The sequence below is a fragment of the Papio anubis genome, chromosome 3 (assembly GCF_008728515.1).
Source record: "Papio anubis isolate 15944 chromosome 3, Panubis1.0, whole genome shotgun sequence".
Classification (NCBI taxonomy): Eukaryota; Metazoa; Chordata; class Mammalia; order Primates; family Cercopithecidae; genus Papio; species Papio anubis.
The window spans coordinates 68947494-68961115 of record NC_044978.1 but is presented as its reverse complement, the minus strand read 5'-3'; the positions used below and the strand labels follow the sequence as shown (position 1 = coordinate 68961115).

At 33.5% G+C, this 13622-nt stretch overlaps 1 long non-coding RNA gene across 6 annotated transcripts in view; it reads right to left on the bottom strand.

The window, feature by feature from the left end:
- Positions 1–814: 814 nt before the first annotated feature.
- Positions 815–13622, bottom strand: part of LOC101024077 — a 71298-nt gene continuing 58490 nt past the window's right edge. For 5 of the 6 annotated variants that reach the window (XR_002522175.2, XR_002522176.2, XR_002522173.2 and 2 more), the window contains 2 exons: positions 5379–5481; positions 815–1049 (listed from right to left, as the gene is read on the bottom strand). This is a non-coding gene — a long non-coding RNA (uncharacterized LOC101024077). Of the gene's footprint in view, positions 1050–2334; positions 2559–5378; positions 5482–13622 lie in introns of all 6 variants that reach the window. The other variant, XR_002522177.2, reaches the window with a different exon arrangement.

Below are 13622 nucleotides of genomic sequence, written 5' to 3'. Positions count from 1 at the left end.
GAAAGAATTACCTAGCACTGCAAAAGATATCTCTATACCTCTGTTTTAGGAGACTAGTAATTTGAACACTTTTCAGTCTTTCTGATCTATTTTTTTTAACTGAAGTCCATGGCATCATATGAGATGCAGAAGATGGAGCTAATAAGCCTTTGGCCTGCTTTCTCACCCACATATACCCTATAATTCTTTTTTTGTTTTCAATGACTCGAAAAATAGGATCCTACCATATCCTGTTGGTAATAATTTTACAGTTTAGTGGAACTAAAGGTTACAGTTATTCATGCCTGATATTCAATTGTAGTAGATATTAATAATGCTCCATTTCCTTTTGTTTCCTTAATTTTTTTGTACTAAAAATCACACACTTGCATGCTGTTTTATTCCTGCTTTTTAGTTAATATATGGTCATGGTTTTATTTCTATTTTTCTTCCTTTCTCACATATCTCACAATTTCCTCAGATGTCAGTTTTAAGACTTGAGAAGTGAAGAACAAAGAGGGAAAAAATAAATACTGCTGAATTCCAGCTACATGGAAAGGTGACTGACTGAGTGGTTCCCCAAGGAAGGCATTAACGAGCACAGTAGTAGACACAGCATGCGCATGAAGCCAGAGTGCTCCAGACTTGCCACAGGCTTTAGAATTGAATTTCAAATTCCAAGAGCTGTTTTCTTGGAGGTGCTTTGAGGGATTCGATGAAAGAGAAAACTTTCGGCTATAAGTTGATACAAATCCTGAGGAGATTTTAAAAAGTATTCATAATTGCACAAGCTGTACATATTTCATGTATATTTTGCTCTTTTAGCTTTATTTTATTTGTCCCCATGTGCACACTATGGTGCTGCCCAGGAATTGATAGATTTTGATGGGAACCTGGAATTTTTAAAATTAAAAAGAAGTACGTAAACGTTAACCGTTAGGGCTCTTTTTCTTGCATTTAGGATTTACACGTTGAAATCCCCTGCAGTGAAACTATATTAGATTCCACAAATCTCATAGGTCTGATTTCTCTGTTTCCCAGGTCGTCACTGAGTGGTTTCATTGCCAAAGCTGAAATAATGGAAAACAAAACAAAACAAAAATCAAAATTATCTGGTTAGGAAACACTATTTGGAAAGAACAAAGAATATTAAGTTAAATTATGAGCCTCTCAAGATGATGATGGATTATATGAGACTAAAGAGTTTTAGGAAACTGGTTTCTAGACGAGAGGAGCATACTTTGAAAACTGTACTTTGCATATTTCATTTTATAACATCATTTGAGTTTAAATGTTTATATTTTATTCCTAATCATTATGATTAATATATTTAACACTTGAAATTTTGAGATTTAAGTATTTAATTCATAAGGAGAGATATACAAAAATCTAATTATAAACTACCTATATACTATGTGTGTACATGTAATATTATATATATATATGCTGTGAAAATACGTGTGATTAATTTAGCAAAAATCAGAATAAAAGGTGTTTTCTCTTATTTAATTACCATCTCTATTTTCAGAAAAAGTACATTTATTTCTGATGTAATTACATTCTTTATCCATTATAATGTATTTTGCGGCTCTCTTAGCCATCTGCATATTTCACTGCATTTTAAAATGGTAGTTACAGAGTGAAAGAAAGGAATGCATGCACGGGATAGTATGAATATGCTTATGTCCAAAGATGTTTGAATCTAAGAATGTTTGGGTTTTTAGTAAATTTATACATGTTCTTCATTTTAAAATGAATAAGTATGTCCAACCTGAATCTAGTAATAAGCTTTAAATCACATTGCTCTACCATCAAATATCATTTACTCCATCATCTTTTTTGTGAGAATGAGATATAATATTGACAATACAGGTGCTCCTGGGAATGAGTCTGTCCAAAGGTGATGAGACTCTTCCAACCAAGTTTGTTAAGAGAAATACTATTTCAATATTAGTATGAATCAATTAAAGTTCCTAATTTTTTAACAAGGAAACAATTATACTTGCCAGATTATTTGAAAGGACCAATTATTGTCTTTGGTACCATAACAAAGATTAGCTTCTAAGTATTTCTAAATAACAATCACAATGTTACTACATTCAAAAGGATATATAAGGCATGTACTTCAGAATAATCACATTGCTAAAGGAAAAAAAAATCCATAGTTTTGCATTCTGTCTATATATCATAAGTGAGTGTTACTCATAAAGGATTTGAACTCCCAAGCATATGTGTCCACTTCCACCATTAAAGTGGATTCAGGTGCTTGGCATGACTGTGTCCAGACAGGCTTTCTTCAAATAATTGATGGCTATGGTCTTATTGCCCCATTGAACTATATCTGGATACACTCACCTTGCTTTTACAAGAGTTTCATACAATTCCATGGTCTGCAGAACACGTGGGAAGTATCTCATAGTTTCTTTTATTAATACAAACTATTTTCACTTTCTCCAATGACAAATTACCCAAAATTAGGTTTTTTACACCTATTATGACTGAACATGATGAGAAATTCATGTGTAGACCACAGGTGTGTATTGCAAGCATTGTGAACCCTTCGGTGGCAAGGGAGATGACTGTTAAAAACGCAAGGACCAAGCAGAAAGAGGGAGTCATTTATTTTGGTGGGAGACAGAAATCCTAGTTTTCAAAATATTAAAAAATATAAAGTATTTGTTGTTGATATTCACAATAGCCATTTTAAATTCTACCCACAACTGTATTCTTTAAATATATTATGAAAGAGTGTTTGAAAAAATCCGTTGTGTCACTATATTAAAAAAGAAAAAAAGCCTACTCTTTTATTATGATTTCAATATCCATTGAACGCCAAAAATGTGGCATGCGTTGCATGCAGCAGAGCAATACCCAGTGAATGCACCATTTACAGGAAACAGAGAAAATCGATCTTTGTGAGAAGACAGGAATGTAATTCATGCACACGCTGATACCACATGTCCAACATGTATTTGACACATTCACTTGTAATTACTCTCACCTGGCATTGTTAATATTGTCGGTAATTTTCCATAGATGACAACTGCTCTCCTACAAAATCTACCAAAGGAACATAAAATGGTCTGACTGGTGAAAAGATGTTGACAAGGAACAAAAATATATTTAAAAAATAAATTTCTACCAACATCCAACAAGAGCTTTATAGCAAAAATTGCTAGGAAAGCAAAAAAAGATTAATAAAACTGAAAGGGACTTAAGCCTCTACTTTGGTTGGGTCATTAATGCATTTATTAAAGAGAATTCTGATCTGTTTACTCTTCTCTAGGAAAAAACACATGACTGGTTACTGTTAATAAGTTTTGTTATCCAATACAGGGTAAAGTCAGTCTCTAAATTATATGAGTTGTCAGCACTATCTTTCCACATACCAAGAACACTATGAATATTCTAAGTGTCTAAAGTATAATAAAATAAAATAGACTAATACTCCATGAAATAATCATAGTAATGAGCAACATTGCATTTACTGAGTAACCATTTATCAGATCAATATCTTATTCTTTAATTGTAGCTATGGGAATATAACACTCTCCATTGAGATGTATTCCTACAAGAAATATACAATATAGAATAAAATATATTGTAGAAATTCTAACATATTTTACTTTAATTATAGTCTACCATAGTGTTAATCAAGATAGAACAGATTGCAGTAAGTAATTATTTAGATTTGTCAACACCAATAAAAAGGAAACTAATTCTCATAATTTTCATGTTTGTTTCATTTTATTTGAACGTAAGACAATCTTTTATATTAAGCGTGCCTTACATTCAAGTGTGCATTAAAGAAAATACTTATTTTCTTTAACTTTATTGAAGACTTTTAAAACTATTAAGTTATTAAATTGATTCACAGACTTTCTCCAAATAATTGCAATTTATTAAATTCATCTCATGACCCAAAATCCTTCCTTTAGAAATTAACATAGCAAAAATATTTAAAGTCCAACTCGATACTATGTTTCACAAAATATGCAAACACAAAGTATTGAATAGTTGACCCTGTAATCAACCTAATAATGAATTAGGAAGTTGTAAGGGTTTTTTCCATAGTCATTTCAAAATGGATAATTTCAATGAAAATTGCAAGCTCTAAAATGAAATAATAATGTCTGTCAAAATATAATGGGGTCACAGAAATTTCTGACTTGAAATGTCTAACTTAAAAAAATTGTCAAGATACATTTTTCAGACTAAAATATGAAATTTCTGTTTCGGTTGTAATTTTCTCAGAATCATGAAAAAACAGACCAAAAAATTGAAATCAATGCTCCAAGAATGTAAAATCTGTTTCAAATTAATTTTTAGAATAAAATAGATATGAATAAACAAACAAAACACCACATTCTGCAAAGGAGGTTACACAGATTTTCTTCAGAATATACATAACAAGAAAGCAGAAATAATTTCCTATGTATGTTCCAAATAATAAGTAATACCAAATGCTCAGTAAATATTCCTTTGACAACAAACCAGCACAAGTACCAGCTGTTAAAAATAAGAACTGAACATAAAGTATTTCAATTAGTCATCTTGTAATAAGTTTTAAATAGTTATCTGTTTTGTTGGGGTGGTTCTTTGTGAGATATGCATGATTAAGCATAAATGAGCAAAGTAAAACATTCAGGCCTGGAAAAATTTCTATTAAGGCAAAAAATTTTTCCTTCTTAAAGAGGTATAAATCAATCTCTCAGAATGTTTAAAAATCATACTGATAAAAAAACCATAAGGCAAATTATTTAAAGGTTAGTATATCATAATTCATGTTCTGCCAATTGAATATTTATTAGCATTTATTTACATAATACTTATTAAAATACTTTAAAATGTTGTGCATAGAAATGAAAGCCACCAGAGATCAACAGTCCTTTATTATACACAAAGGAATTTTACTATTAGATTTTAGCCAACATAATTTTCTATTCAAAATAATCTCAGAAAAATAAAAGATATACCAATGCAAACATTATGATGTTGTAGTCTAAACTGGCTGTGGGTGTTTCTTCTTGCCTGTTGGTGAGCCTATGAGTAGACTTTCTCACAGCTGTCTGTGAGTGCCTACTGTTTTGTCTCAAAACTTGTAGGGACAGGTGCATCTTGTCATTCTCTGGTATACATTACAGGCCTGCCTTGTTTATCATTCCGAGATGAGCTCCGATGTGAGTAGCACTGACAGTGCAGAGTATAATCAAATGCCCTTTGAACTGAGGGAGCAGAATTTATTGGTGTTAACACATTTTACAGTTTATAGGGTCATCAACCCCTTAGCTTCTGAGACTTTTTTCAAGCTTAGCTTTGAATCTATAAATACAACTGATTTATATCACAAAATTGACCTGAAATATGATGCTTAGTGTTTCATTTCATAAATTCCTTACCTCATAAATGAAGTATAATTTTAAAAGTTAATAGGATTATGTTTTTCCTTCCCTCATCCATCTCAGCAAGGAATAGTAGCATAATTCTTCAATAGCGCCTTTTCTGTATGGGAGAAAAAGATGTTTTAACATAAATGTAGTTAATTTTTGAATCACTGCATTATAATTGTAAATGTGTCTCATAAGCCCTAATTAACTTAGTGTTATCTCTGAAAAATATATAGTAGATAAATAGAGATGCTATTTTCAAATACTATAGAAATTTCATGTGTTCTTTTTTATTTTTAGTTATCACATGCTATAACTTTTTTATTAATATGAAGAAACTTAAATTAAAAATACTGTAAGCCATGTTTCTGCTTAACTGAAGTCTGAAGTTAGAGGTCTAAAACAAGAACAAAGCACAAATAAATGGGATCCAAATCTTAGAGGACATCAAAGAGGGAATGTTCAAGAGTCCTTTCTTGTGTAACCTAGCTATTCTAGTTAGCTTACAATCATTTCGATCTTTCTAAATAAAACTGCTTTTTGTAATAAACATTTTGAATAAAATAAAATATTGAGTATTTGCACTTTAATGTGGGATCTGGGATTTAAATTATTAATTGATGAGAAGACAAATACTTTTAAGCAAAAACTTGAAAGTATTTTTTAAATTATAAGAAAAAAACAAAAAACAGTAACTATACCTGAAGTTACCTGATAATGAAGTCAGTTGAATTGAATTCAATGATATATATAATTTAACCATAATATAGGTCTCATTTACTCAGATTGAAGCTAGTTAACTTAAACTCAATTAGAAACAAAACCATATTATTTCCAGTACCATGGAATTTGTTCATCGTAATGGCTGTTTAACCTTAAAGGTCTAATTAAAGAATTTTTTGATTTATGCAATTGAATTATTTTCTTACTTTTTAATGTAGGATGAATCCAAAAGATATAAAATATCATGAACTATGTGCACTTGACAAGTTTATTGCTTATACACAACAGAAACTAACTCTGGCTAACTGGAGCCAAACAGGACTTTCACTGGGAAGTTATTAAACAACTCAAAAATTTGGAGACATGTGGGCAAATAAAGCTAAAAGAATAGGAAGGAACCAAGGGAATGTAGGTCATCAAGAACCCAGACAAAATTAAAATGCTATCCCTGGTGCAACCACAACTGTATCCTCCCCACTGAGCCCCTCAACTTTCAACCTCACTGCCTTCTCTTCTATGCAACATTAGCAAAATAGCATCTGCCACAGCAACTAACTCTCCTCCTTCACATTAGTAGATTCAGGCTAAAAGTCTCAGAGAGAACACACTTCATATGGGTTTGGGGATATCAATCCCATATTGGAAGCAAAGCCTCAAAGTCTTATGCATTGAATTGTGTATTGACAACATCTGTTTGTTGCAGTCCTAATCCTGAGTACTTTAGAATGTGACCTTTGGAAATAGGGTCATTAGAGACATATTTATATATAATAATAGTTTAGATGAGGTCGTGCTTGAGTAAGGTGGGCTCTTAATTCAATATGATGCACGTCCTTATTAAAGGGGAAATTTGGAGACAGACAAGCACACAGGGTGAATTCCATGTGAATATTAAGGCAGAGATTGGGTGATTCAAAGTAACTACCTAACAAACTATGACAGAAGCAAAGTCTCACATATCAATATTACCTTTGAATGTAAACAGTCTAAATGCTGCACTTAAAATATATAGATTGGCAAATTGGATAAATAGGCGAAAAACAAAGAGAGACCCAATCATCTACTGCTACAAGAGACCCACCTAATCTGTAAGGACACCCTCAAGCTCAGCGTAAAGGGGTGAAGAAAGATACATCATGCAAATGGAAAACAGCACAGAGCTGGGGTTGCTATTCTTTTATCAGATAAAACAGATTTTAAACCAGTAACAGTTAATAAAAAGACAAAGAAGGGCAGTGTATTGGTCCATTTCTACGCTGCTCATAAAGACATATCTGAAACTGGGCAAACCGAAGAATTCAAAAGATAGTCAGCAAACCACCAGAAGTTGGGGTAGAAGCATGGAACAGAGTCTTCCTCATAGCCCTCAGAAGGCCCACAGAACCCAATCCTGCCAGTGCCTTGGTCTTAGACTTCTGTCCTCCAGAAGTAAGACATTTCTTTTGTTTAAGCCATCCAGGTTGTGGTACTTTGTTACATCAGCCTCAGCTAACTAATGTACCCCATCTCCAGCCAAGACTCCAACAGAAGCAAATTCTCCAGACAAGCAAAGGGTTTATACACTGAGCATATTTTTTTTCTGAAAAATTGTTTTTTTAAATGTTTTTCAAGATGGTTAACTAGGGAAGTCAGATGCTAGTTGTATTCAGAAAGACTAAAGTTACAGGTGAATGTTTAGGTTCCAAATGAGGGAAGAGAGACAGGACCTGTTGGAGAGCCCATGGGAAGAAGCTGGGGCACAGAAAAGGAAAGCAGCAAGAGTCTGGCAGAGATCAACCCCAACGGAAAGGTAGATGGGGCTGCTTCTCTGCTCTCCTCACTTTCTTGACAATCTGCTGACAACCAAATTGTCAGTGAGCCCCTCTGCTCTCTCACAACTTCAGGCAAACAGGAATTCTCAAAACCACACAAGTACATGGAAACTAAAAAACTTGCCCCTGATAAATTTTGGGGTAAACAAATAAATTTAGGCATAAATTTTAAAAAAAATTGAAAACAATGAAAATAGAGACATAACAAACTAAAATCTCCAAAGCAGTGTAAAAACAGAAATTTGTGGTGCTAAATTACTACATCAAAAAGATAAAAAGATCTCAAATTAACCACCTAACATTGCACTTCAAGGAACTACAAAACAAGAAAAAAACAAACTCAAAGCCAGCAGAAGAAAATAATTTAAAAAGATCAGAACAGAACTAAAGGAAATGAAGAGCAAAGAAATTATACAAAGGATCAACAAAACAAAAAGTTGGTTCTTAATTTAAAATGATGACAAAAAAGACGAGAAGATTCAACTAAACACAATCGGAAATGATAAGGTGATACTACAACTGATACCAGAGAAATACAAAAGATCATCTTAGTTTCTAGACTACTATGAACACCTCTATGTGCATAAACTAGAAAACCTATAGAAAATGGATACATTACTGAAAATATACAACCTCCCCAGATTAAACCAGAAAAAAATTGAAATTGAATGAGAAACAAACAAAAAAAAATCTACCAACAAGAAAAAACCCAGGACCAGATGCATTCATACCCATAGTCTACCACACAAAAAGAAAATCTGGTACCAAACTGCTAAAATTATTCAGAAAATCCAGGAAGAGTTATTCCTCCTTAAAACATTCTATGAAACCAGTATCATCCTCATACCAAAATCTGGCAAGGACACAGCAACAAAAAAAGAAAACTACAGGCAAAATCACCTGATGAACATAGACACAAAAATCCTTAACAAACTACTAGCAAACCAAATTCTGCAGCACATCAAAAAGAATTCATCACAATCAAGTTAGCTTTATTCCAGGGATGTAAGGATGGTTCAATACATACAAATCTATAAATGTGAAACAGAATTACAAACAAAAACCATATTATCATCTCACCAGTTGCAGAAAAAACATTCAATAAAATTCAAGATCCCTTCATGATAAAAGTCCTCAACAAATGAGGCATCAAACATACCTCGAAATATAAAGATATATATAATTCTAATTCTGTGAAAAGTCATTTGGTAATTTGATAAGAATTACACTGAATCTGTAGATTACTGTGGGCAGTATAGTTCCTAAGCCCACAGCCAACACTATGTTTAATGGGGAAAATTGAGAGCATTTTCCCCTAAAAACTAGAACAAGATGAGAAAATTTACTCTCAATCACTCCTATTCAACATAGTACTGGAAGTCCTGGCCACAGCAATCAGTCAAAAGAAGGAAAGGTGTCCAAATTGGACAAGAGGAAGTCAAATTATCTCTGTTCGCTGATGATATGATCTTATACCTAGGCAATTCTAAAGATTCCTCCAAAAAAACTCCTAGACCTGATAAATGATCTCAGTAAAGTTTCAGGACACAAAATTAATGCTCAAAAATCAGCTGCATTTCAATACACCAACATTCAAGCTGAGAACGAAATCAGAAGCTCGATCCAATTTACAACAACAGCCACACGCAAAAAAATAAAATACCTACAAGTACATTTAACTAAGGATGTGAAAGATCTCTACAAGAAAAACTAAAAAACATTGATGAAAGATATTGTAGATGACACAAGCAAATGTAAAAACATTCCATGCTCATGGATAGGAAGAAACAATATCACTAAAATGACTATACTGCCCAAAGGAATCTACAGATTGAATGCTGTTTCTATCAAATTACCAAAATCATTTTTCACAGAATTAGAATAAATAATTCAAAACTTCATATGGAGCCAAAAAAGACCCTGAATAACCCAAACAAAGCTAGAGGCATCACATTATGTGACTTCAAACTATACTACAAGTCTATTGTAACCAAAACAGCATAGCACTGATATAAAAATAAACACATAGATCACTGGAACAGAATAGGAACCCGGAAGTAAAGCCATTTACCTACAACCAACTGATCTTCACAAAATTGACGCAAATAAACAATGTTAAAAGAACACCCTATTCAAAAAATAGTGCTGATAAAACTGGCTACTCACATGCAGAAGAATTAAACTGGACCTCTGTCCCACTCTATATACAAATATTAACTCAAGATAGATTAAAGACTCAATTGTGAGACGTGAAATTATAAAAATCCTAAAAGAAGACCTAGGAAAAATTCTTCTGAACAGTGACCTAGGAATTTATTACTAAGACCTCATAAGCAAATGCAACAAAAACAAACGTAGACAAATGGGACTTAAGAAAACAAAATCAACATTCTACACAGACAACTTACAGAATGGGAAAAAAATTTTTGCAAACTGTGCATCTGAGAAAGGACTAATATCCATAATCTCCTAGGAACTCAACAAACTAACAACAACAACAAATAACCCTATTAAAATGTGGGCAAAGAACATGGACAGACCCTTATCAAAAGAAGACATACAAGTGGTCAACAAGCATGTGAAAATAATACTCAACATTACTAATCACCAGTGAAATGCAAATTAAAATCACAATGGGATACCAACTTATGCCAGTCAGAATGACTATTATTAAAAAGTAAAAAAAAAAAAAAATGAATAATAACAGATGTTGGGGATGATGCAGAGAAAAGGGAATGTTTATACACTCTTGGTGGGAATGTAAATTAGTTCAATCCCTATGGAAAACAGTATGAAGAGTTCTTAAAGAACTAAAATTAGAACTGCCGTTTGGTCCAGCAATCCCACTACTAGGTATTCACCCAAAGGAAATGACATCATTTCATCAAGACACCAGCACTCGTATGTTTATCACAATACTATTGTGATATTATTCCATGACTCACAATGGCAAAGTAATGGAATCAAGCTAAGTGTCCACCAATGATTGATTAGCTAAAGAATATATGGTATATACACCATGGAATACTATGCAGCCATAAAAATAATGAAAAAATGTCCTTCACGACAATATGGATGGAGCTGGAGGCCACTATCCTAAGGGAAATAATTCAGAAACAGAAAATCAAATAACTCATATTCTCATTTATAAGTGGAAGCTAAACAAAGAGTACACATGGACATAAATATGGAAATAATAGACACTCGGGACTCCAAAAGGGAGGAGTATGGGGAGGGGGTGAGTGTTGAAAAACTACCTATTGACCACAATGTTCACTATTTTGGTGATGGGTTCACTAGAAGTCTAAACGTTGGCATTAAGCAGTATACCCATATAACAAACCGGCACATGCACCTAGAGTCTAAAATTAAATAAAGTGTCCACAGAAAAGAAAAGAAAAAAGTTATAATTATCTGATAAATTATTTAATGTAAATAATAAGCCTGTCAATTTAAATCTACAAGTAGATTTTTCTTGTCCATATTATTTACTTGTGATATGTACGCTAGTATTGTTCAACTACTTATTGCAGAATTAAAATTTTCTATTGTTGCAGACTAGACCTGTTCTTATTATTTCTTTCATTTTTGGAAGAACTTGGTAATATTTGAGATTTAACCTCAAGTTATTTTTCACCCCAAAATATAAACCTATGTAAATTATGATAAATATCTTGAAAGAATACATTAAACTCACTCTCTCCTCTGCTTCATTTCTCAGCCTTTTCTTAAACAAAAGCTATCTAGCTTTCAACTCACCTTACCTACTACAATTGCTCTGTTGAATTACAATAGCCTTTCTAGTTACTAAATTTATATTATTGTTCAATATTTCTAATTTTCCCCAGCTTCTGCTGCATTCAATCAGGTGAAGCAAGTTTTCTGACACTGAATTTACTTTTTCTTTTGCCTTTTGTGGTATTTTGCTGTAGTCAAAACTCTTCTTCTTTTATAAACCCTTTAATATAAACGCATGTCTTTTCTCACATTTTCTGCTGAAGTGATTTCATGTACTTTCATAACTTAAACTTTATCTTTCTTTTCTCCAAATCTCTCACTCTACCAACTTCTCTGAATTCCAGATCCTCATTGCTATTTCCTTTTAGCAAATGTGACTGTCCAGTTTAGCAGTCGCATTCAACATTTTTCGATTTTATATTTATCACTCACTTTATCTTTTTCCCCCCCTTTTTTTCCCTCCCCTAATGCACTTTGCTTGGAGGTACTTTCAGCCTCTTTGTCACTTAGGAACTAAGCATAAGTGATCTTTGACTTTCCCCTCTCTTTCACATACAAGTTCAAATGGTAGCTACAACAGATACCTATGATGATTTCTTCTTTCGTTATTCTGGCAAGAGGATTGACTGTTTCTGAGGGAAGTTCCTCTTTGCCTGTCATCCTTTACTCCTCAGGTTCAATAGATAGTTCAAGCACTAACTCTCTGTCCAGAGTGACACATTGACGGTGACCACCTCACATACCAAAACAATGGGATTCCTTCCCACAAGTTTCAAAACAGAAGTATGGGAAGAAGGCTTTTTTCCTTTTTGATTGTGAAGCTGTGAAAATGTGAGACCGCAACATTCAGTAGACATGTTCCACTGCCCTGTTCTCCCACATCTGCCTGTCTACTGTAGGAGGACATAGAGCTCTTTCATGAAGGGAGGAAGAGTAGGAGGTGGCAGGAATTGAACACACTAGTGTCCCCAGGTCTACTCATCTTTGAGGTCAGATGTGGTCTTTCACATCCAAGGTTTAGTTATCTGACCTAGCATTTCCCCGTTATTAATTCATCGGAATGTCACTACTAGATGGGCTTTGCTACACAAAATTTGATTATGTTACTCTCTGCTTGAAAGCTTCCCGTGTTCCTCCAGTACATACAGAGACATCTTAGTGTGACAACTTAGCAAGACACTCTGAGCCCTACACAATCTGGACCTAAAATTTCCCCTCTCATTCCTATAATAGTTGTGTTAGTTAGCCCCACCAGTAGTCATCCAAGAGCCTGAGAAACCAAAGCTTATTCTGTGTTTTCTTGTAAATGACTGTGGAAAGCAGAAGCAGCTGACATCTAGGACCCTAGCTTAAATTTGGCCTCACTAGTGATATCCTGGAAACTTTGTCCATCCACCTAGAATCATGGAATTCCTTGGACTTGCTGGGTAGATCCAAGCCTGGTTGTGTAATGAAGTCTATGTTACTATGCACAACTGTTCCAAAATTGACAGGGAAAAAAATTGATTGCTCCTTTCACAGCTCAGCCTTTTGAGGGTGTCTTCAATAACCTTACAATAACCAGGTGTCTCCTACCCTAGGGAAGAAAATTGACCCATTCGACATTTTTTATTTGAATCAAGATTAAAGATTTTCATTGTAAATTTTATTGTTCTTATACCTCAAATACTCTGCAGTGAAATAACCATCTTGGGTCAGTGAATTGAAGCAACTCTTTCATTTCAACACGTTTTGCCTTTTTGGCAAACTTCTAAATAGTCTTAGGAAGAGTTGCCAAGTACAGTGACAACAATTTTACCACCTCTTGTCTGAAGAAAATGTCTTGTCTATTAGAAAGAGCTATGTCGATTTTAACAACTTTTGAAGAGACAGGTTAATTTTTAAAACCAAATCTTTTTAAAAACAAAAGGTATTCCCTCCTTTTTGGTTGCCTGATCACAAGAAATAATTATTCAGAGTTAATGACTCAGGCAGAGGATATCTG